The following is a 26,640-nucleotide window of genomic DNA, read 5'->3' as shown; positions in this document are numbered from 1 at the left end:
TTATCACCTTCATCTCATTCAGACGCTAAATAACCTAAGCTGTTGATAAAGCGTCGTAAAATAACCTACTAAAATAAAAAAATATATTATTATTACTATCATCATCATCATCATCATTATTCATCTTTAAAAAAAAGTCGCATACACTACACATGTCGTCGTTGTTCCTGAAATAACTCCTATGTGCAAAATATAAAATTTTTCAGTAGGAAGAAAAAGCACATTTATTCATCGTATGGCAGCCGTACATAGGAGACTGTGAATTTTTATATTTTCAAAACAAAGAAATATAATTACATATAGCCGATTTTATTATTTGCTGTATCACTATTTAAGTTATTTAATAGAGCAAAAAACTGAAAATCGATAAATATGTCACATAGGAGTTACTGCAGGAACACCGAAGATGTAGTGTAACTAATATAGGCCTCCTTATTTTCCACTTACATGCTCGCTAGATGTCTCCAGCAGGACAACCTAGATTTGGGAAACGAGACTCGGCGACAGATCACAATAATTCACATGTAATGGTAACGAATTTTCCCCGGAATAGCCTATTTATTGCTATTGCGTCTTTCGTTTTAATCCCAGGTAATTCTAATTTCATTCGCTAATTACAGTTAAATGAAGATTCAAGAAGAAATAAGTTGAATGAATTTAACTGAAGCTTACATTTTGAATCTGTTTTAAATAAAGCCTCTGTGATTAATACTCGTAGTTCGTTATTGTGTAGGACGCGATTTTTTTCATAGCGAAAGCAGATTTGTTTGCACAACCTTACGCCTAGCTCCGCGCCTCGATAAGTCAAGAGTTGTCAGCGTCCTGCTAGTGCATAATACTCGTACTAATGCAACAATGAAATTGTATGTTAACCCTTGCAATATCAACAGGGGGGAGGGTACTTTGTGCCCACCTTCTCCAAAATTTATATTTTGAATATGTAATTGATGTGTTAAAAATATGAAAATATTATTTATTGTCAGTTACGAATCTCTGTATCTTATTGTGTTATTTTTTAATAGTTTTCACCGATAGTTTAACTAAAAATACGAAAATATGTAAAGGTGGACAAAGTAATTGTTAAAAAATTAATATAACAATGACATACTCTATTCAATATTTCTCTTTTATTGTAGTACTATTTTCTGATTAAAAATGTAATGTTCAAAATTGAACATTTTTGTAGTAAAACTGTGGTCTGTTCAATATGTGAGGACAGGTGTGAAGAAGTGATACGTGACATTTTCTAGACTGTTATGTTGATGTAGGCCTAATTGTTCGAAAATACATAATGACATTTCAATTTTATTCTTTTATTATAGTAGGCCTACATACTATTTGCTGATTACAAATGTTAAAAAAAATCGTTCAAATTTAAACATTTTTAGTAGTCATAAAATACCTCCCCCGTTGGTACTGCATGTTATCAAAAATACTTTGGTATTGTGTATGTATGTATGTATGTATGTACGTATGTATGTATGTATGTATGTATGTATGTATGTACAGTATGTATGTATGTATGTATGTATGTATGTATGTATGTATGTATGTATGTATGTATGTATGTATTCATTTATTTATTAACACTACAATTGGGTATACACCCGGTGGCAGGTTGCTAAGGTTAATATAACAATTATAAAACTGTAGGCTATTTGTAATGTATAAGCTATCAGGAAATGATTCTGCAAAAAATAAGTTAGTTCTTATTGATTAATTATTTCTACTCAACAACAATGAGTCTATTCTCCTCTCCTTTCTCTAAGTGTGGATACAGTGAAAACGGAACAACAACTCTGTAAACATTTTGTGAATAGTAGTGCACTTGTGCGACAATGTAGGCTTCCAACATATTCTTAAGTGACAAGGCGTTGATTGAAGTAGCTCAAACAGAGAAGTATCACTAGACTATCTTGAGGTGAGTCAAAATTACCGAATTGTTTTTCTTTTTTATATTTCAGAATATTGGTCCAATATAAAAATGTTGTTTTGACTTTTTCAGTTTGCAAATCTGGCAACCTTAACTAGACATGTAGTGGAAATCTCTGGGTATGTCAAGAATGCCTCAAGGCCAGCTCTGATGGCAACACGGAACACAATATAGCCTACTATACACGGAACACGAATCCATTTGCACTCGTGTGAAACTTGCTAATCGTCAAAGACTTCATATACAGTAGTGTAAGACTTTTTGTATTAAATTGTAACATTTTGGAAGTTTAAATGCGTAACTTGAGAGCAGAGGAAGGAAGCGTTTTTATTTATTACACACATTAGAAAGTTCTCTGTGAGGTAATGGAGTCAGCAGTGCTGCTGTGTTGAGTCGTGGTCGCACCTGTTCGGGTGTGAGGGGAACGGGTCCAGCGAGAAGCTGCGGATGGGCGGGCCGCGATCACACAGGTGGAACGGGAGCCTCAGTATTGGCTGCAGCACTCGTTGCGTGACACGACACCGCCGTGACTTAAAACTCATTGGCCGGCCGATCGCGTCACGCGCGCCCATCTTACTCTATTGATTACGGTCTTCATCGAACCCCGGGCTCCGGAGATTGTCGAAAAAAAAAAAAGAAGAGAAATACTGCTTTTTCCTAAGAACAGAAGAAATTCACAAATAAAACCCACTCGAAAGCAGCAATACCATGAGATCCAAAATTGTATTCAATAAAATGATAAATAATTATTATTAATTAGTTTGTTTGCTTAATTTCGTATTATGAATCCACAGCTAGTGTACTGAAATACATTTGCAATGCTTTTAAAATATGTAGGAACTAACTTATAAAAGATTCACAATGAGAAGGGTGAAATCTGGAATAGTTTAGGCCTGTAAGTTCATACTAAATAAAATTATTGTCGTTTTCAGGAGCGGGAACCATTGTTAAAACAGCAATAGGCCTATGTAGACAATACAGGTTGGACTTGGGCTTTTGACATTGCTGATGATTAAAAATATAGGAAATAACGTTTTTCTCGATCTGACATTAAACATACGACGGAACTCTTGTGTATTAAGGTCACCACGACGCTGGAACTCGACATACTGCAAGACTGCAAGTGGCATTTACACTGTAATGGTCAGGGAATGCCATAGGCGGGATTCGAAGTCACGACGTAGAGATCGATAATTAGCTACTGCACAAGAGTAGCCTAAATATTCCTCGTGCTTCATGCTTAGGCCTACTCCGTATTAGTTTCAAGGTAAGAACAGGCTGTAGAAGTGAAGCCTATTCGCGTGGCTAATCTTAGCAGACAAGAAAACCGAGAATCTCGTGTCGTAGATTTGCGTCACTTTATAAAATTCCGCCGTCAGAATTACTTTGTCCTTGCGATATTTTCTGCTACCGAGCAGGGTGGTCGAGGCGGTGTTTTCTCAGTCTAGCATTCGGGAGGCCCAGGTTCAAATCCCGAGGCCGGCCAATCTGAGTGTGGAGTATTTCGGGGTTTTCTCCATTCATCTACGCCGAACGTTCTGTCCGTTGCCTATAAAATTATGTGTTCGTGCTGTCTTTAGGAGGTGGTCTCTGTGTTGAGCTGATCCCTCACCAAGGGAGTCTCTATTGTCCATGTCTCGTTTATGGTCCACATGATTATCCCTGCCTTGTAAGAACGAGAAAAGAGGAGGTTAAGAGGAAAAAAAATTCTCATCTTAATTGTTCCGCCGAATAAAATTTTCAGTTCAAATATTGATAAAGATAATAATAATAATAATAATAATAATAATAATAATAATAATAATAATAATAATAATAAAATCAATAAGTACATAGTCTTTTTAAAACAGTTAAACTTAAGAAATGACAAACTAAAGTAGCCTAATTGAAAAAGTAACGAAGGATCTGAGGAAATCACTATGATTGCGTGTAATCCCTATACAGAAGTTAGGATAATGGACTTAGGAAAAATAGACCTACAATCTACTGTCAGATTTAAATGTGTCTAATGAACGGAGTGAAATAAGCTACTGTAGTAAATCTTCCAATAATAACAAAAAGTAGGGCCTAACAACAACAACAATAATAATAATAATAATAATAATAATAATAATAATAATAATTATAATTATAATGCATCAAAACAGACTGTAGGTCTACTATTAAGAGGACAAGTAAAGAACTGTTTTTCAGCCATAGACAATTAATAACTAGGCTTAGCTGATAAATGCCTACTGTATCTAAGCACATTTACATAAATATTTTTATTGTTATTATTTTATCTGTCTGTATGTAAATAATGTCAAACTTATATTAATGACACATATTATAGCCTATCTCCTACTGCATACGTTTGTTTCGCGCCGATGCTAAAGCAGAACTGAGTAAAAATTTGTTACACACATTTCAACCCCTCACTGAATATAAGAAACTCTTCTAAGTAGAATTTACTAAAGATTATTTTATTAGTCCTACAGAATATATCTGTTATGGTAACAATTAATATTGGAGGAGAAAAATTCGCTCCGGCACCGGGGATCGAACCCAGATCCTCGGTTTTACGTACCAAGCGCTCTCACTATTGAGCTACATGCAAAAGAACTGACATTTTCTCGCAATACTATGGCCGTAAATGAGAAAATAATGTTGGTTGTTGGGGCCGATGTTAATGAGACAAGACAACCAAAAGGGCCAACGTCCTATGTTTACAGTAGGCTATATAAGCGATGTTGTTATGATGTCATAAATACTTACTGATTTTTCCTTTTAAATATCACAGAGAGGCAATAAAAAATAGGTTCCAAAAACACAGTTCTTCCTTTATAATGCTGTATTTTGCGATATTTTTTGTTTCAATTAATTTCTTTAATCTGCGAATGTTGGTTATCCAGCGTGTTTGATGAGCGAATTTCGCTAATAGAATTGCTGTTATTGTGTCAGTTATCTAATAAATTGCAATATAAGTCTTATTTATCACCACTGGATGTTTAAATGTACAACAATAACAAGTAAATTTGAATTTCATTCACTGTTTTGGGTTCTAATAATAGGCCTATTATTAAGAAGCTTTGTAAATTGTTACGATTTCAAAAATGAGGTTAAGGTCGTCGAACTTATAATTTTAGAATAAAATTTAAGATTTTTCAAACATTATTTTGCGAAAGGTATTAATATGAACATTTCTGAAGCTAATTAAATAAAACCTTCAATTTGAATAGAGTAAAAACTGTACTTTGAAATATCGTATTATTATTAGTTCAATAATTAGGGCAAACGTTCAAATCAAATATGGCGGCGTTTTGTCAGAAGGGCAAACGTCACAGTTTTTAAATTAACTTGGCAGTTAAAAATAAACTCTTTTATCTATTTTGAAACCATTACATCACCATTAAATACAGAGTTGTACCAGCATTTTAAGATGGTTATTGAATTAATTATTAAAGTGGTAATTTTTTAAAATGTTTTCTCTCTCCTGTAAAATCGACAAATTGTTACGTTGGCCCTTATGCCTATAATGGGACGATTTGTTCTTCCTACTTGTCGTTAACGTCATAATGATCAGTCCTCCCATTATTCCTCTGTCCAGGGGAGCGTATCTCACAATTATAATCCACACCGACATATAGGTATCTGTCCGGATGAAAGAACTGCAAGCTATAATCCTACTAGGAGCGGGTAAGTAAAACTATGTAAGAAATCGTACTATTTTAAGCCAAATTGGAGAATAAATAACGGAAAAGAAGACCGAAAATATCGATTCAAACACTGAATGTAGGCTCACATAGAGTAAACATGATGGTATTGGTGACAGTAAAATATTTGATGGACGTTATAATGGTTTTGGCAGATTACGTAGTTTTGAGGTGGCTGGGCCGGATTGAGTTGCCCTGGCTGTACCGTGGTTCCAGTTACTGAAGGCAGGTGGACGCAACATTGCCGCTGTGTGCAACTGACTGTCTGACTGCTCGTGATTACCGATTACCTCCGTTGTTTAGGGTCCATAGCAGCCAATATTAGCTCATCACGGGCAGGACAGTGACAGAGACAGAGGCGTAGGGACGGGTCAAGTCCAGACGCAGCCAAGAAACCTGCACACTGGCAGAGACGCACAATGAGACGAGGGACTCAGACATACTCTATAAGTTATTATTATTATTATTATTATTATTATTATTATTATTATTATTATTAAAATGTACTTCTGTCCGCCGCGATGTGAATGACGGCTAGGGCACGCAATAATTGTTGGTTCGAATCTTGTCTAGCGCATGGATTTTTTCCGTCGTGCTAACATGATATCCTGTAATGTCTTAAATGAAGACTAGTGCCGTACCCACGTCATGGAATCCCACAATATGTTCCTGCAATATCAAGTCCAATAAGAAAAGAGAAGGAGAAAGGTTAAAGCTCCACAGGTGTATGACAGGCTGCACAGGTTTCAGGCTTCGCAGTAGGTTTTTCGACTACAAATCCAGCAAATCATGGTTAAATTTCTGAAGATTTATCTACGTAATAGGCTTACATGAACGGATGTGTGCCTCTTGTCCTGATTTGTATTTTTCTTACTTAAACGCACCCTTGCGCCGTGTTGACCACATAATCACAAAGTCTTCCTAAATATAAGTGACTAATATTGTTCAACGTTCTTAAAGAACAAGCCAGAGAGCCCGATCATTATTATTATTTTAATGTTCTAAAGTATATGACGTAATTACATTTTTTCTCATAGCCTAAATGTTATTACTGCAACTTATATTTTCCCCCGCTCACCATCTTTATTGTCAAGCGTGACTTCCATAATTATATTAGTAGTGGTTTTTCTGAAGTACTGTAAATGTTTAATTTAGTATATTAATGTATTGATGAAGGTTTAAAAACTTGTTTCATATTTCTATTGCTTTTACAAATTAATTATTTTTATAGAGTATTTCTTGTGGCTCTAGGCCTACATTGAGTAGATTATAAACTGAAGAATTAAATACGAGTAATTTATGTTTATTTTTATTGTGTTCTTTAATAATCTTTTGGTTCAAACATTGAGTTTACTCGAAGAAATCATCACATTAGTTTTCTCGCGTACATATTGGCCTGTCAAAGTCTGAGAAAGTTTATTGCGTAGGCTATAAGCTACTGTATTGCACTTTATAGGCCTAATTTATCTTCAGTTCTTGGTACAACTTGCACATCCAAAAATAAGGCGCAGGTTATATTTAATTATTCCTCCACACTCACGCTCTGTCTAGTGTTACATAAATTATAAGGCTAGATGTATTATGCAACACAAGAAGTAGTGTAAACGTAAAGGAGAAGGAAACGAAATCGAGGAAGTAATGAAGGATGATTACACGGCATTTCGTATTGTGGGCGGGCATACTGGCAGAGGAAAGTATACTAGAATACTAAAGGGTAAGAATGAGAAACAAAGAACAAAAAGCAGTGTACATGAACCCTCAGGACATACAGGTATACTCTGGAACAGAAAGGGGAAAAATAAGTTTCGAAATAAAAATGCCACTAACATAGAGAATTACGAAATATGGGTAGGGGTAATGAACATCAATGACAAAGTTGAGAAGAGGAGGGTATAGAACAAGTGCTAAATAAAGCGGGAACTGAAACGGGAGAATATAGCGAGGTTTGTCGTCTCCAGATGTTGAAGCTCATTCCTTTCAAAATGAAATTCCTTGTGATTAAAATAAGAAGATTTACATATTACAAACTGGTATTACATTTCATATATAGCCCTGCTTACCAGTAATTAATTAGTCTACCGTAATGATAATTATCACCATAATTAACAATGAGAAATTCGTGTTTTTTCCGGTTCCGTTGACACTTTTATGATGATTTTGAGACCAATTCGAAAGTGTTGCAACTTCCTGGTCATGGAATAAACTTGCAATAAGACCTCTGCTTAAGACAAACAAGGAGAGAGAGGTACAAGAAAAGAGGGGTACCAAATCCCTTTGAAAATTATTAGTCGTATAGTCTATCTCTTTTTAATCCGAATCCACTCAATTTGTAGTGAAAAATTCTACCACTGTAATTATTATTTGTAAATTAATGTGTAGCCTATTCGAATTAACTTTAGCATAATTAAAAGAAAAACAAGTTGTGACCGCTAGCTTCCACACGATTTTAGTCGCTTGTTTATCATCTATCTTCGTCTAAAATCATAATTTTAGCAGTTGAATGCATTAATGGTTAGTTGTTGCAAATTCCAGAAATAATACATTTATAACTTATGCCAATTTTAAAAAGCGACTAAGGAAGGCGCAGTCATGTATCAAGAGGGACGAATAAAATGAAGAGAAACGGACAGAAAAATGGAAGGTCAGTCGGAGTGAGAGTTATCTAGCCACGAGCTCAGCTGCAGGAAACAGGAATGAGATAGGACGGTCTCCGCTCCCGATTACAAATCTGCTCCAAGACATGCCTTCAACTAATTGACGGAGAAAGGATTGCCACCAGCTTGCCGCCCGCTAAGATAAACTCAACGGTATCACGCCGAAAAGTCGCGTGCTCTAGAGACGGGTGCTACAAGTGTGGTGCGCTTATCGCGTGCGGGTCGCCTGCCGCGTGTGCAACTCCATCTTGCGGCTACACGCCGCACCTCCTTCCGCTCCTGCTTGATCGTGAAGGTTTCTGCTTTATCGACAGGGAGACCATTTCAGAATTATTACAACAGTAGTTCGAAGACGAGACACTTTTGAGAACAGAAGGGAGACTAATGTGGTAATGCTCTTGGGGTCGGTACCACTTTTACTGAAATATTACATGGTTTTCGAAGCAATGATGATTTGGCCACAGTTCGATCCCCGGCATGCATGGAGTGAAAATTTATCTCTCTCTGTGTTAAACATTTTCGAGTTAAACATCTTCGAAAATAATTTTTTCCTTCTGAGGATTTAAGCCGGTTAAATGATGCAACTTAAATGTTTGCCTCTCTGTTATCGTTTTTATCTTGTCGGTGGGTTGCACAACGGGCTACATTAATAGCTCTAAGTACTTCGGGCAATTAGGTCGCCTCGAAGAAGGCACAACTAAGAAAAATTTTTCTTACGTAATAATCTTACACCTTTCTGATTAGCGTTCTTGAACAGACATTACACTTCCTGAGAATATGAAATGATGATTCATAGTTCTCATAGAAATGAAAGTGAGGAAGGATTTGGTCGAAGGGCACAGTGCTTAAGGTGATAGTGATGATGACGATGATGTTTATGATGGATATAAAATGTATTAATCACGCTTTCTAGGTCTGACTACAGTTATTTTCTAGGTTATATGACGCGTCTCCCATTCATTTCTACACTCACATCTTGAAATTGTCGTTTACATTTCTCTTCATAGGCTATATTCTCTTTGCATATATTTTTCTCTTAAGACGAACGTCTTTTGATTGTTTAGTTAGTAATACCTTCAGGTAAGAAGCCTTCTTTAAACGCACGAAGAATTTATCTTCTAGATTGGTTGTCCTCACAAGGAGAATACATTTACTAGTAATGATAGAATTATAGGCAAGGATAACAGCAAGCGATGTGAACAAGAAGTAATCGCGTCTCTCAGATTTACTTCTTACTGAAGAATTCTTAAGGACTCATCTCTCTCAGTCGATTTCATATCCACGTAGCCACCACTAGGCCAACAAGGATGAAAATTCGAATTTCTGTAGTGCGATGACATAAACTTATCTAGAAAAACTTAAACAATAGCTACTTTTATTTAATGCGTTTCACAATTTTAATTGAAAATTTAAATTGTATTGCACCTGTGAGAAAAATATGTTCACTGCCATGAAAATAAAAGAACATATGTTGCCAACATATTACTAATTTGGAAAGGAAATTTCATTAGGTACTGTATTTGGACAATCACTATCGTGTTGAAAATAGTACAAACTTGCATCAATTAACTCCAACGATACGAGTAGAATTATAGGCGAAGGTCGTGAATCTTGGACTAAGAGATAGGCTAGTTAATTCTGTACGAAGACGTTTCGTTCAGGGACAGATGACCGCTCGTCCAACGACATTTTGCCGTCTTATCAGATAACATCATTTTATTGTAAGTAACCAACGAAACAAAAACCACAGATAGGCCTATAAATCCTGTTTCCTAACCACAACATATTCAGTAGATATTGGTTAATTCGTTATTGAATAATTCGAATAAATGTTTATTTTCCTCAGAGTTCCTATTAAATCCAATTAAAAAAATTCACATTTAATTAGAAGTTTAGAAACTTATATTTGGAAATCAGGTCTTCATTGATTTCAACGAAAATAGTATGAAATCTAGAATTGTATAGAAATTCCGAAAGCGTTTCTTGGAAACCTCGGATATTAATGATCCCAAAAATTCAAATTTCATTCTTAAACGTCTAGTGATCGACAGGTAGGCCTACTAGTAGCAGTAGAAAATAAAATTATTGTTGCTACTGTTAACAGATTTCATACCATCATCCAGTGACTGATTGTAGATAAGAACAATGGGCGATAAGTCCAACAGGTGTATGTGCCCCTCTACCCCTTAACCTCCAGTCAATAACTTGGAAGAGAACAAATTTGTGGAGATCTTCAGTATTGTAGTTACAGAAGTTATTGTGTTAGTCTACTGGTTCTTGTGCATTCGCAGTGTTCAAGTATGGAGCATACATAAGTTTAACGTTAGCAATGAGAGTTGAAGTGCTTAGAGAAGTAGAAAAGAGGAATAAAGAAGAAATTTGACATCGCCAAAGAGTATAGTATACTACCTCACACATTATCGACATACACAATAAATAAGGAAAAAGTCATGGAGAGCTGGATTCTACAAGACGGAGTAAAAAGATAGTGTAGGCCTATAAGAGATGGTGAATTTTCTGACTTTGATAAGCGTGTTTTAAAATGGTTCAATCACGTGATCACAACGTACCACGGTCCAGGCAGAAGAAGTTGGTGAAAATATGGGCTAGGATTCTGAACCGAAAGAAGTATTAATGTGGATGAAACTGGCGTTTTCTTGAAGTGTATGCCAAACAAAAAAATTACATTTAAAGCAAAAAAAATGCAGAGGAGAAAAAAATAGCAATGAAAGAATAACTGTGTAAGTTGGGTCAAGTATGGGCAGATCTGAAAAGTTACCATTGTTAATGATATGGAAATCAGCAAAATCAAGGTGTTTTAAAGCTGTGAAAAGTCTTCCAGTACATTACCTGGGTAACAAAAAATTCTGAATGGCTAGCGAACATTTTGAGACAAGAAAGTTTTATTGTTTATTAAAACTGCATAGGCCACAGCAAGAACCCAATATGACGTTAGTAGTGCAATGGATCAAGGTGTAATACAGGACTTAAAGCATTTCAGGTTCTTCCTAAAATCGTGGGCAATGTAAAGACTAAAACTGATCTGTTGAATGCTAGCCGAATGGTATATAAAGCTTGGAAGCAGGTTACTCAACTAACAATTTTATTATTGTGATCTGTCTGTAAATCAGGCTTCAAATATCAAGAAACCATCGCTGAAATCGTTCCAGAAGATAGGAAAGTGCCTGTGGCACCTGAGCAGTGGTGAGAAATAATGGTTGTTGACATTTGCTGCGCATATGTAAACGTTGATTATGGAGTTGCTGTATGAGGAGGGCTGCTGGATGAACACATTCTGCAAGAAGTGTTGCAAGATCTTAACCTAACTGACGAAGAGTATGAAGAAGAGAATGTCAATGATACGACAGGAGATCCTGTACCGAATAGATCTTTTAAATTGATGGAAAGTTTAAAATATTTATTGAAGCTCATGCAGATAAAATAAATGATTATTTTTTTCAAGCGACAAATGAAATGTGCGTTTTCAGGCTTTCACATTATGTTTCGATACAAATGTAGTCAAAAAAATTACCACAAATAATTTATTCGGGATTAATAAAACTAATTGATAATAATTATTCTTATTAGTACAGAGGAGAAAAATTCATTCATTAAGTCTACAAAAGTAAGTAGTTAGGCTATATGAACAAAGTAGTGATGTCCGTGATGCAATCAGTAACGCAAGCCACCGTGAAGACCAATGTAGCGATACAGTATTAGAACGCTATTTGTCTCTCCAGTACTCTAGGGTTGCGACTTTCCTACAGATTTCCATGTCTGTGAACATATAGCCTAGATTGTGTTTTCATTTCGAGAGACCGTCCTTTATTTAGATCTAAACATTCCATATCCTACTGGCTTGTGTAATAGGGCTATTTATTTTCTTATAAGAGGAAATAAGAATGTGTGGGATTAATTGAAGGGTTCAGAACCATAGTGGGCCAAGCGCCATTTATTAAAACCGTATAAAACAAGAGTTAAAATGAAGTTATTACCATAATTCAATGGAAACATATAGCAAGTAATATAAAGTATACACATTAAAACTAAATGCTATGTCAATCTTCATTAAAATACGGTATTCACTTAACTTTAACCCTTGCTTTCTCCGTTTTTAATAAATGGCCCTTAGCCCACTATGGCTCTGAACCCTTCAATTATGGTATGATATTGATATAAGAGTGATTAGTTAGCTTAATAGCTTTAAAATGTGAGATCGAGGTAGGCCTACCTAAAATGGGTGATAACAAGATAAAACGAACTTGGAATTACGAAAAAATATAATGGAAACAATATGTAGGATAAAAAAGCTAGTGATGGTGAAAAAATAGAAGAGAGTGTAGATATGGTGAACTGATAAGAAGGAAAGGACGAAAAGAAGGCAGAGAGAAAAGAGGAAAAACAATGTATTACTTACTTACAAATGAATTTTAGAGAACCCGGAGTTTCATTACTGCCCTCACATAAGCCCGCCATCGGGTCCCTATCTTCAGTAAAATTAATCCCGTCCCTACCATCGTATCCCACCTACCTAAAATCGATTTTAATATTATCCTCCCAAATACGTCTCGGCCTACAGAAAGGTCTTTTTAACTCATGTATTCCAACTAATATTCTATATGAATTTCTGGATTCGCTCATATGTGCTACATGCCCTGCCCATCTCAAACGTCTGGATTTAATGTTCCTAATTATTTCAGGTGAAGAATACAATGCGTGCAGTTCTGCGTTGTGTAACTTCCTCCATTCTCCTGTAACTTCATCCCTCTTAGCCACAAATATGATTTTCGTATTTTTCTAAACACCTTATCCTCGAACGCCCATAGCCTCTGTTCCTCTTTTAAAGTGAGAGTCTAAGTTTCACAACCATACAGAACAATCGCTAATACAACTGTTTTATAAATTCTAACTTTCAGTATTTTGAAAGCAGACTGGATGACAAAAGCTTCTCAACCGAATAATAGCAGACATTTATCATATTCATTCTGCGTTTAATTTCCTCTCAAGTATCATTTATATTTTTGTTATTGTTACTCTAAGATAAGTTATTTGAATTTTTCTACCACTTCAAAGAATAAATTTCCAGCAAATCAGTGTAGTCTCTAGTTATTAAATATAAGTGATTGTAATATTAGAAAGACTATTGTAGAAATATAATAGGGTAGTTAATTAATAATTATATGTAGAAAAGAATCTAGCAGTAGATCAAACTTGAGCTTATGAGAAAACAATGAAATGGAAATAATATGTAGTATAGAAATCTCGTAATATTGTAATAACAGTGTGAAGACAGTGTAGAAAAGATCAACCGATTTGAATGAAAAGACGAAAAAACGCGATAGGAAAATTAGGAAATTTCAGTGTGTAACTATTCAATAAAATACTAGAAGGGCTATTGAAGTGAGATAGTAGGGTTGTTAATAGATAAGCTAATTACAGACAGAAAATAAGCTAGGGCGATTACTAAGGTAAGATAGATAATATTTATAAGCTATGAATATAAATAAAATTGGATGACTGGATTGATATAGTTATGGTGTGAACGGAGACAAGAGGGAAAAAGATCTTTGGGGAGGACGAGACGAAGATCGGAGGATAACATTAAAATGGTTGAGGGAGGTGGGATATGATAGTAGGGACTGGATTAATCTTGCTCAGGATAGAGACCGATGACGGGCTTATGTAGGCCTAAGACCGACAATGAATCTCCGGGTTTCTTAAAAGTCATAAGTAAATAAATACGATGTGAGCGGAATAAAGAAATGTAACGGTCCACCATGATGAAGATGTAGGACCTATATTGTTTGAAAATAAAACGTTTCATATCATAAGAGGAAATTGCCTATAGAAAAACAACTACAAGATTCTGAGTAGCCTACAAGCTTAGTTGAAGATGGGATTTTCATCACATTTTAACTTTCAGAATAATTTAATAATACACTGAGCATCTTATAAAATTTCAAAAGGTTACCAGGTCGGGTGCTGACCACATCACCTATTTAGCCTATAGTGTCGAGGTTAAGAAAGCATAGGGGTTCTATCTGCTATCTCAATGTGGGTACCGTGGCCTTCAAAATAACTAATTGGCAAATGCTATTTCTAACTCAAACTTAAGATCAGATGGACGGAAATAGTAGCTCCACAGATTTGCTCCCCACTCTGCGATCGTTGCTATTTGTAGCTACTCCTACTACCAATTCTGATTTTTATCTTCCATGGAAATTATGTACGAGTAGCTATTTTTCACTGAAGCTTTGAATTAATTATAAATTAACCCAGTGGGGAAAAAGTCTCTGCGCTGCCGAATAAATAAAACAAATTATGCCACAAACATGTCATTAATTTAGAAACGTTATTTAATTACACTCTTTATTTAAACAATTAGGTCCACGTAGAGAATAGCAGAGGCCGTCACTTATTGAATATCTGTCTCTCTTTTATTTCCGTCGTGAATGAAGATGGACCTGATTGTGTGACGTGACTGGCTGCTAACTGTGGAATTATTTGCAGTGCTCTGCTAATTGGCGACTAATGTAGTAGACAGGAGCTTATGTGCTGTACGATTAGTGTAACCAATTAGCGAGCGTCAACTGCCCGCCGCCTGTGGTATGATGATGATGCTGATACAACCCGAGTACAATGCAGGTTATATACAATGGCAGCCATTATTGTTTAAACGCATGGATCTGGCTGACGGTAGTATGTGCTCAACAACCACAATCGATCTCTGGATACGAACCCAATACCACCGCGGTGGACAGTCTGCCAGGTTCATTCCAGATAGGTAGACAGTGTAACCTATTCGAATCGTGTCCGAGGGATTTGCTACCTGGCTTGCTGTTCGGTTCCGCTGCTCGATATTACCAAAATTTGGCGTGTTACAGTACACGTCATGGGGCTTACATTGTTATAGAGGATTAGGTTATGATTTTATCTGTGACTGGATGTCACACGTAATTATATTCCTGCGAAGATGCGTTTCCAAGCAAGTTAGAGTTCGTCGTCTAGTCTACTGGAGTGCTTGTTTCAATTGAATTATATAAAATACCATTTACAAATAAAATAATTTGATTCATATGTTTATGATGAAGTTTCGTTTTATGGAAGTAGAGCATACTTACTCTTATGCTTGCTGAATACGTCTTTGAGTTGAAGTACGTAGACTATTTATCAAGCATATTTTCATATCCTACTTGTGTGCATCTGTAGTCTGACTAGTGTATGCAATGGAGGTGGAAAGGAACTGGCCACCCTACCCCATTATTTCCTGCCCTAGTCGCCTCATAAGTGGTGCCTTCTTGATATCACTTGTGAGGTTCAGACCTGTTTTCGAACAGTTGACTAAACAACAACAAAAGGCCTATGTTTGAGTAATATGAATTCTATTCAACGTTGGCATTTTACTTTGTGCCCATTTTACAAGAAAGCTGTTTCCTATTTTTGTTGTAATTAAGTAGTGTTAGCTATGTTTCTCGGAAATATCCTTAAAATTATATTTAAGTGAATATATAATCTTGTTCTCATTGGAACCAGTATTCAGAGGTACGATTTTTGGCGTCCGACGGGCGTTGAATTTCAATTATAATATTCAAACGTTTGAATACCTTCCCAGATTCTTTCCTTACAGCCTATCTAAAAAAATCACATGATTCATTAACCACTATACTTATCTATTCCTTTTTAGTTAGGTGCCACGTCTCTATATGTTTACTGTTATCGTTATTAACTCGATTTTTAATGAAATAATACCGTATAACATATTATTCAAGGATTACAATCAAATAATTGAATATGGATTGTTAGATTAAAAATTGCCATACATTATTGCAAGTTTTGTAAACTTATTATTATTATTATTATTATTATTATTATTATTATTATTATTATTATTATTATTATTACACATTTGCGATATTACGTTACCTTGCCAGTTCCTATAGAAGCCAGATAGATATTCATTTTTCTCTCTATAATTAAACATGGATTCTCTGGATTTGTAGTTAATGATGAACATTCATGGCAAATTGGAGTGTTATTCATAAAACAGACTGGCCTAGATAGTCTATTCACACAGTACATGCAAAATAATTGTCATCTTATGTTTATTCCATGTATTTGAGGTCCTTGTGGCAAGGCAAATAGTACTTTAAATGTGTAATGTTGTTGTAAACCTTACGAGCGAGAACGAAATTTTCAAGGGACACCATGGATGATGAGTGTGAAATAAATAATAAGTCTATCAGGAAGGAAGGAAGGAAGGAAGGAAGAAGAGAATGACAAAGGGAAGAAAGGCACGAAGGAAGAGAGGCAAGTGATTCTTCCTTCAGATACTTAAGAAGATAATATATTGGAATTTTGTGTTTAAAGGATAATATGCGAACATTTTACTAGCAAGAATACTAAGAACAGCAGGTATCTTAACTCCTTTCTAACCTGTCAATTATAAAACCAATCACAAGACGCATAATGTGCGCCATTGTCAAATATTAGACTCTCTTTTCACCTTCTGTTTAGTGTACAAATCAAAAGAGTCCAACATGCTGTATATCGTCGCATATTATGCTTCCATGGTGAGAGTAACCTTTGGCTGATAACGTCAGCAAACAGCGAGCGACTGCAATAATTACTGTCGAGACAGTTGACTGCCAGATGCGTCAAGAGGACGTCGGAACACTGTAGTAATTCAAACACTTGTTGCGACCGTACTCAGCACAAGTGAATGCTGATGTTTGAACATTTCAATCCTCCAGCCTTTTTATCTGTGTTTCTCCCCTCGCGCCCTTTACAGTTGTTTCAGGTATAGATTGCTTTGCTCCTCTTAATCGATCTTGTCAATCTCTATTATTTTGATATAGCTTAATTTAGTGAAGATACTCTTCTATTCTTTCCTTCGTTTTCCTCTTCTTTAATCTTCTACATTTCCTCCTTCTTTTCCATTTGATCCTTCTCCATTTTGTCATCTGTAATCTTGTCTTTCTTCTCACTTCTACGTTTTCTTCTCCCTTTCTCTCCTAATCTTCCTCCTTCTCATATTTTTGTCTTTCTCCATCATGACAGCTGCAGTGTTTTCTTCCTTCTCACTTCTTCGTTCTCCACTTCTTTTCCCTCTTGCTCTTCCTCCTTCTCTTGCTTTTTTATACTCCGCGTCATCTGCAGTGTTTCCTTCTCACTTTTTCGTTCTCCTCTTTCTTTCTTTCCTACTCTTTCTCTTTCTTCTGTTTTTTTTATACACCATGTCATAGGCTATGCAATGTTTCCTTTCTTCTCACGTCTTCGTTCTCCTCTTACTTTCTGTCCTACTCTTCCCCTTTTCCTGCATTTTATACGTCCTTTTCTTTCTCTCCTATTCTTTCTCATCCTCCTTCTTTTTATACACCCCTGTTATCTGCAGTGTTTTCTGACTTCTTCGTTCTACTCTATCTTTCTGTCCTACCCATTTCTCCTTCTCCTTCTTTTTATACACCCCTGTCATCTACAGTGTTTTCTTTCTTATCACTTATTCGTTCTCCACTTCTTTCCTCTCCTGCTTTCTATACTCCGTGTCATCTTCAGTGTTTCCTTCTCACTTTTACGTTCTCTTCTTTCTTTCTCTCCTACTCTTTCTCTTTCTCCTGCTTTTATACACCATGTCACATGCACGTCCTCACGTCTTCGTTCTCTTCTTACTTTCTATCCTACTCTTCCCTTTCTCCTGCATTTTATATGTCCTTTTCTTTCTCTCCTACTCTTTCTCATCTTCCTTCTTGTTACACACCCCCGACATTTGCAGGGTTTTCTTTCTTATCACTTATTCCTTATCCACTTCTTTCCTCTCCTACTCTTCCTTCTTTTGTTTTTTATACACCTATATCATCTGCAGTGTTTCCTTTCTTCTCACTTCTTCCTTTTTCTCTTTCTTTCTCTCCTTTTCTTCCACCTTCTCTTGCTGTCATCTGCAGTGTTTCCTTTCTTCTCGCTTCTTCGTTCTTCTCTTTCTTTCTCTCCTTTTCTTCCACCTTCTCTTGCTTTTTATACACCCTACCATCTGTAATGTTTTCTTTATGCTCATTTCTTTTTTCTACTCTTTCTTTTTTCCTACTAGTCCTACTTCTCTTTTTTTATTCTTTTCCATACAGTCATCCGCGCGTCGTGTCTGTCTTCTCACATTTTCATTCTCATATTTTTTCCCCACCCTAATCTTCATTTTTATCCTTCTTCATCTTGTCACTCGCGTTCTCGTCTTTCTTCTCACTTCTTCCTTCTTATCTTCCTTCCTCTCCTAATCTTTCTCGTTCACATCCTTTTATCCTGCTTGGTCTAGTCGTCTGCAGTTTTGTCTTTCTTTTCACATTTTTGTTATTCATCTTGTGATACATCTTCTTACCTTTCTTTTAACGTCTTCGTTTTTCTTTCATTTCTTCTCCTAATCTTATCTTTTTAGTCTTCTCGAAATTATTATCCGCCTTTTTGTCTTTCTTCTACTTCTTCGTTTTTCTAATTATTTCTAGCCTTCTTTTTCTTTTTATCTTTCTTTATCTTGTTATCCTTTCCATTTCTTTCTTCTCACTTCTTTGTTTTTCTTTTCCTTCCTCTCCTATTCTTCCTCTTCAACTCTTCTTTTTTCTCCTGCATTTCATCCTCTTTATATTGTCGTCTGCAGTCTTGTCTTTCTTCTCCCTTATTCGTTATAGTTTTCCTTCCCCACCTACTCTTCCTCTCCATCTCTTCCTTCTTCTCTTGCTTTTTATCCTTTCCTTCTTATCGTCTGCAGTCTTGGCTTTCTTCTCACTCCTTCATTCTACTCTTTCTTCCTCACTCTTCCTTCCCAAATCTTCCTTCTTCTCTTGCTTTTCATCCTCTCTTCCTTGTCGTCTGCGGTCTTGTCTTCTCACTCCTCCATTCTACTCTTTCTTCCTCACTTACTCTTCCTTCCCAAATCTTCCTTCTTCTCTTGCTTTTCATCCTCTCTTCCTTGTCGTCTGCAGTCTTGTCTTCTCACTCCATTCTACTCTTTCTTCCTCACCTACTCTTTCTTTCCAAATCTCCCTTCTTCTCTTGCTTTTCGTCCTCTCTTTCTTGTCGCCTGCAGTCTTGTCTTCTCACTCCTTCATTCTACTCTTTCTTCCTCACTTACTCTTCCTTCCCAAATCTTCCTTCTTCTCTTGCTTTTCATCCTCTCTTCCTTGTCGTCTGCAGTCTTGTCTTCTCACTCCATTCTACTCTTTCTTCCTCACCTACTCTTTCTTTCCAAATCTCCCTTCTTCTCTTGCTTTTCGTCCTCTCTTTCTTGTCGTCTGCAGTCTTGTCTTCTCACTCCTTCATTCTACTCTTTCTTCCTCACTCTTCCTTCCCAAATCTTCCTTCTTCTCTTGCTTTTCATCCTCTCTTCCTTGTCGTCTGCAGTCTTGTCTTCTCACTCCATTCTACTCTTTCTTCCTCACCTACACTTCCTTTCCAAATCTCCCTTCTTCTCTCGCTTTTCATCCTCTCTTTCTTGTCGTCTGCAGTCTTGTCTTTCTTCTCACTTCTTCATTCTACTCTTCCTTCCTCACCACCTACTCTTCCTTTCCAAATCTTCCTCCTTCTCCTGTTTTTCATTCTCTCTTTCTTGTCTTGCCTTTCTTCTCACTTCTTCGTTTTTCTCTTCCTTTCTATCTTCCTCCTTGTCTTCCTTTCAATCCTTGTCTGTAATCTTGTTTTTCTTCTCACTTCTTCGTTCTCCTTTCCTTTCTTTCCTGATCTTATTCCTTCACTTTATTTTTAACCTTCTCTATGTTGCAATCCTCCTTATGTTTTTTTCTCTTCTTTGTTATTTTTATGTACTCACTATTTTCTCTTTCAACTTTTCCTGTGTATTATCTCGCTTCTTCCGTCCTATCCTTCCCACTTCTTGTATTCTGTGTCTTCTTCTGCTTGTTCTCTTTTGCTTCTCTTTCTATTCCTAATTATCCTTATTCTCTTCTCTGTCGTCATGCTTAATCTTACTGTTTTCCTTCTTCTCCTAATTGCTAATTGTGTTCCTTCTTTCTCTTCTCTCCGTTATCATCTTAATCCTATTGCACTCACTACCTTGCAGGAAAGCGCGCTTTTATACCTCTTAGGCCTATATTTTATATCATCATTATTTTCTTTCTCGTCACTATTGATTTCGTCTTTTACCACAAATATTCTTTCTTCTTCCACCTATTCACCGTCATCTCTTCATTTCATATATTTCAGGTGCAGGCGTTTTGTTTTATTTTACTTCATAGAAGGAAACTATAATAATAATAATAATAATAATAATAATAATAATAATAATAATAATAATAATAATAATAATAATGAAGATGATTATTATAATCATCAATGTCGTCATCAATCCTTCTAATTCATAGGCCTAGTTGTTCCATGCCTAAATCTGATCTCCGAGTTTAATATGTTTTAAGATATTTCCTTCGGGTCCGCTATGGCTGAGGACAGCTCTGGAGTTCTCTTTCTCGCCCTCAAGAAAACGAATCTCTGAATTATCTTGAGTCGTATTCAACGCCGCCTGTTACAATTCCGGCATTAACCCGGAGCCAAGTTTGAACAGCAGGAGTAACGCGGAGACAAGGCCAGTGTTTAGCTGAAAGGAATCTCAGCTTCCATTTCCGGAAGTTGTAACCTTAATTACCCCCCTCTCTGAGAACAGAAGCCGCGGATCTATCTTGCACTGCAGAATCTTAGTATCTGAGGAGATGGCAAGGCATATGCTTTCAAGTTGATATTGCTGGAATGTTTATGGAGTAGGTATGATAATACTTCACGGTATTAAAGGAGAAATATACAGATAATGTAAAATAGTCATAGTCGATAATAGATATGAATACGAATGGATATGAAATATAGCTTTAACATGCATCATTAATCTGGCCTATATTATGCTACAAATATTGTTGTTCATAGATCGGAGAGAACATACAGCTAAAAGGAACTGAAACTGGGAAGAAGGAGACCAGTCAACTCTAGAATGCGGAACGCACTTCTAGTCTGATTCATAATTGGAGCATGACAAATACACATATAGGCATATATTATAAAATCATGACAGCGCTATTTTCCCTCTAACGATTCAAATTTGGAAATCACCTGAAAGGCAAAAATGGAATCGTGTTACATGCCGGTACTTCCTAATTCAAATGGCACTTAAGTCTATGCTTTTTCAACACATAGTCGTATTTCGTTCATTAAGTTGATAACTATATTCTCGTTTGTAGTTTATTTTCTTGAACAAAGAAGAGAAATAGCCTTCATATTCTATGCATATAGGCGGAAATGAGATAAGCCTAAACTTTCATTTTCTGGTTTCTATACAAAAGGCACTGTTTTATAAACTCCAAAATGTGAACAGCTCACTTCACTTATAAATTGCGTGGTTTAAGATATGCATAGGCTATAATTAATTGGAGTGAAGTTCACTTCAAAAGTATTCGTTTAACTATTTTAACCATTCGTAACATTGTTGTTTTATTTGAAGAAGTCATTATTCAAGAGTGTTAGGAGTAGATCTATTGAAAGGCATTAGTGATTCATAGGAAATTCCGAGTAGTTAGGCCTATAGAGTTGTCGTCCTAGCGGTTAGTGGGCTGGACCTGCATCCAACGTTCGAGGCCTCAAACTCTGCCATTTCTGGAAAGGAATTAAAACTATGGGTCCTATGTCGTAGATTTAGAGCACATAAAACATTCCTGTCCTTGATGGAGGGCAAAATTTGTCGTCCCACGTTCATTTTCGACACTGAACAACCTCTGCTGTTGAGAGCATTGTTAAACAAAATATTATCATTACTACGAACAGTAGCCTTATTCTGGCAGCAGATAGTTGAAGGGGAAGTTGTAAAGCATTAATCTAATCTGGACTTTCGCCCATAGTAATGACGTCTTATTTAAATTAAATTTGAAAACTGAATTTCACACTGATAAATTATATTAGCAAGATTTGTACTTCAAATTGCAGGGCATATGCAGGAAGCAAGGGAACTAAAATATCAATCAGAATTTATTAATTGTGACTCTAGGCTTACTAATTTGCTGGGTTTTGTCGGAAAGATTCTAGATCATTCTTATTTTCAGTTTTATATCAAATCGATACCGGCATCTTGTAAAAAGTACCAATGATATCAGAGAAAGTCAACAGAAGATAACAATATGCTAATTATGGATTAAAAAAAATTGAAAACAAGATTTCTCTCTTATGATGCTAAATGTAAAATCTACAAAACGCTGATAAAACTAGCGCTGATGTGTCTACTGCATGTATGTGAATCGTGTGCCTTGTCACATTCAGACGTAATCACGACTGGGTATTTTTGAAACGAACATTTTACGGAAAATTTATGGCCTCATAGAAGATAGAGGAAATGGAGAATTAGATAAGTTTATAACCAAGGAATAAACCAAATTTATAAATTTCCAGATATCAGTAGAGCAGTAAAGGTACATGACTGCGTTGGTCATTGCGACCTAAGCTTGCATGGATGGTTGGAGTGACGGACGATCTGAAGAGATTTGGAATGAAGAATTGATGGATGTTGGTCAGGGATAGAGAGTGCTGGAGAAAAATTCTGAATGAATTCGAGACTTGTACTGGGCTGTAGCGCTGGTAATGATGATATAAAATTCGGGTCTAGGACGTTTCGTCACAAATGTTTCGTCATCGGCTAGTTTAGTCACTGGCAATTCGTCACAATGAAAGTTTGGTCACAGTACCTGTTGGTCACAGTGATAAATTGGTCACAATACCTGTTCGTCAGAATGATAAGTTGGTCACAAGTATGTTTTCCTAACGTGTGACATGTTGGTTACAGTGACAACTTGCTCACAGTAGGCCTACTACTTGCTGTCAATATGAATGAATGAACATTGTAATCTTGAAAATTTTATTAATTTTATTATGTTTACACTACATAAAAGTAAAACAGTTCCTCCTACGCTATGTCTAAGAGACCGTAAGTACCTCAATATGTTTTCGTTATCCTTGTATTTATCATCACGTTTACTAGAAATCTAACTTGGTTTAATCGACCAAGACTTGGGATTGTTCATGAACGTAAAACATGAACCTTAATTTAGGCCTACTATCCATCACGAAATATTACAAAATATTTTTCACAAATTTTGTTTGAATGGAATTTGAAACCGAAATTGTAGAAACGTTTATAAAAATTTCTGTTGAACGATATGTGAAACCGTAACTGCGGAAACGTATTGTTATACAGTGCGATCGAAAAGTCCCTCCGCAGCTCTATTAGTTCTAGTAATCCTAGAATATAACGCTGTAGAAAGTTGCCACTCTCCGATTCATTCTGATTTGACAACTTCACATCCTCAGTCCATCATATGCTTAGCGGTCAGTGCTGCCACTTGAATTCTCTATCAGATATACTTGAATTCTCTGCTTAATGGATTCTCGGCTACATAGGCACTGCGGAGAGACTTCTCGATCACACTGTACAAAAATGTAATGTGTTACGAATCGTCCGGTAACGAAATTGTAATGTGTTACAAATCATCCGGTAACGAAATCGTAATGTGTTATGAATCACCCGGTAACGAAATTGTAATGTGTTACAAATCATCCGGTAACGAAATTGTGATGTGTTACGAATTGTCCTAGTGACGAAAAATTTGTGGCGAATGATCCGGATCCCATAAAATTCACTATTGAAAAAATGCAAGATTTATAGTAAACGTTCCAGTCAATTTATATTTTGATTTCAGTTTCAACTGGAGAAGGTACTAATTTATTAGATGAAGATGAAAGAGACTAAAATACAATGTAAATTGAAGACAAAAAAAAAAAAGAAGTCTATGATTAGTGAGCATCAAATTTTCTTTGCTGTAACGCCTTCTGCATTAACAGTTTCTGCAGTAAACGAATGATCGGCAGAACAAGAAGCTTCTATCCATCTCAATCTGCAAGTCTGCTGACAACAGTTAGAAATGGTTGCGGCACGTGCAGAATGGGTAACATCACGTGATAGTTCGCCCACTAATTACCTCATTATAGATTGCCACCTAACCTGTCACTCAGCCACTTGAGTGATTCCTAAAGGAAACTTAGCGTAATGAAGAGCTAACCTGGGGAAAAATAACACTTCTTCTTCATTGATGATCGCTTCGCCAGATTTTCATATTATTCCAATTTTATAAAAAGTTCATATGTATAAACTTTCTTTTCAGCCATTTACAAAACGAAACCAATTAAAAAGTTGTAGAAGTATAATTTGGGTCAAAAATGATATCCCAAGTTATAGACCTAGTAGGCTATCATGTTCTTCGTACTGAATGTTGACATATTTTATTATAAACAGAAAAAGTCAATTAAAAACGCATATTAGCCTAATGCTTGTGACTCACTTTTTTTAATTTTCTACGCCGTTCTTGTTTTCCTACAATTGAAGCACTAACTTCAAGTTTCTTAATTAACGGAGCTATAGAGAAGATGCGTGAAATATTGAGCATAGAACCTCGACACCACAATTATTTTCCACATTGATGAGAACACGAGTAGCATTTCCATAACCAGTACAAGTCTTCGTTCAACCTAATTAGTATCTATTAGGCCAATCACAGGGCGTTATATTAGGCCTAATTACAAATAATAAATCTACTTCTCAGACACGTAGAAACAATGTTTTGTTAATTTTTTTAAACATAATCTTGATCTAACAGGAAAAAATACGTTTACGCACTTAATGCGCAGAATTTTTCATGATTAAATACAGAGGTGAAATGTAAATATCTAACAAGATTATAGTGTATTTCAGAGAAATCAATATTTCGAATTTGCAATGTAAAGAAACAATAGCAAATCACAAAAGCTGTTTTTATTTTTACATGACCCTCTTTGTCGTTTAGCTGCGCAGGAAAATAATCATGCACATTTCAGCCTTTAAATATGAAATTATGGCAGTTATGCGAACAAATAATTGATGGTCGTGGAGGAAAAACTAGTTGGCTAGCCAAATCATCTGACTGAAGCCGCGGCATTTCGATCTGTGGGATCGATTAAAGGCATTAGGTTTGTCAATGATATTCTGATAAGACCGGAACTGCAAGTAAAAACTGAATAATTTGAAAGGGATCACTGACATTACGATCTCCCTAAAGCTACGTACATGTCTTCGTTCACGAGATCAGGGACGACAACTTAAAAATAGCCTATATTTATAGATACTGTAGATTATTCTTTATCATCTATTAGGGAGAAATTACTTTAAATTTTTATTCTATGCCACTGTTCTTTTGCAGAGTAAATAACTAAGACATTATTTTAGCAAAGCACTAAGGATCATTTTAGTCTTATTTTGACCTGCAGTAGCCTACAGGCTTTATTACATCCACAACACTTCATCCTTAATAATTCACTCTCTAGCACAGTGTATGTAATTATTATGTATGAATGTAAAAAACAATATTAATGTTAACAGTAAGAAGTAACTTCATGCGTTATAATTTATCCATGATAATGAAATTGTCATTTTATGCTATACTTAATGCATTCTACATGCATTCGTCTAAGTAAAATGCCACAGGTATAGTGTCAGTAGCGCTACTTCGATGTACTTTGTAAATAAAGCCTAAAAATAAAGTCAACATTTTAATATAGTTTGAGATTTTAAAGCACTATCGATTACACTTTTATTACAAAATATACTGTCATTATTCACTATACCATTTATAATTCGCTCATATTAAGAGGAAAACTTTGAACTTGAGCTTATGTAAATGTATTAATTTTTTTAAGATGCTATTTACTTAGGCCTATGCAGTTACATTGTTTTTTTATACAATTTGTAGTCATATATATATTCAGGGCCTGATTTAAAATTTCAGAGGCCAGAACATAATTTTCTTCATGAAACCCCTTCTTTTCAAATATGAGTAGACTTGTTCATTTTATTTTAAATTGTCTCCTTCTCCTTTCACCACATATTTAATTATCTATTTTGAGGAGGATTAAAAATAAAGTGATCCCATAAGGCATCAGTGATTAAATGTGGCTACAAGACAGGTCACAGCTGATTGTATTGGTTGTAGTACTTGTGCCGTAATTTAGGAGTTTCAAAGGAATTTTTCCTGGGTTCTGGTTTAGGCTTATAAGTTACAAAAAATACCTTGATTCTTCAAAATTTAGTAGCTGTGGCGGATTGTTGTCTCTGTATGTCAACATCTTCATTAATTTGTGTTGAAATATTCTTAACTTTTTGAAACTGGAGGTCTCTGTATGTAAAGGAGAGTTACCGTACTGCTAGTAACATCTGAAGAAACATACTCGCTCAGCGATCAACATTGTTTTTCCTGTTGTTGATTTCAATATCTTTCCGTTTTCTTTTATGGCAGATAACTCAAATTTGCTT

The 26,640-nt window shown here is 35.8% G+C and overlaps 1 protein-coding gene across 6 annotated transcripts in view; it reads right to left on the bottom strand.

Moving 5' to 3' along the window:
• Nucleotides 1–26,640, bottom strand: part of pros (homeobox protein prospero) — a 333,848-nt gene that overhangs the window by 231,060 nt on the left and 76,148 nt on the right. The gene's annotated exons all lie outside the window — the stretch shown is intronic.

The sequence above is a fragment of the Periplaneta americana genome, chromosome 6 (genome assembly GCF_040183065.1).
Source record: "Periplaneta americana isolate PAMFEO1 chromosome 6, P.americana_PAMFEO1_priV1, whole genome shotgun sequence".
NCBI classification, from domain to species: Eukaryota; Metazoa; Arthropoda; class Insecta; order Blattodea; family Blattidae; genus Periplaneta; species Periplaneta americana.
Note: the sequence above shows the minus strand (reverse complement) of the source record. Positions and strands in the feature narration are given on the sequence as shown.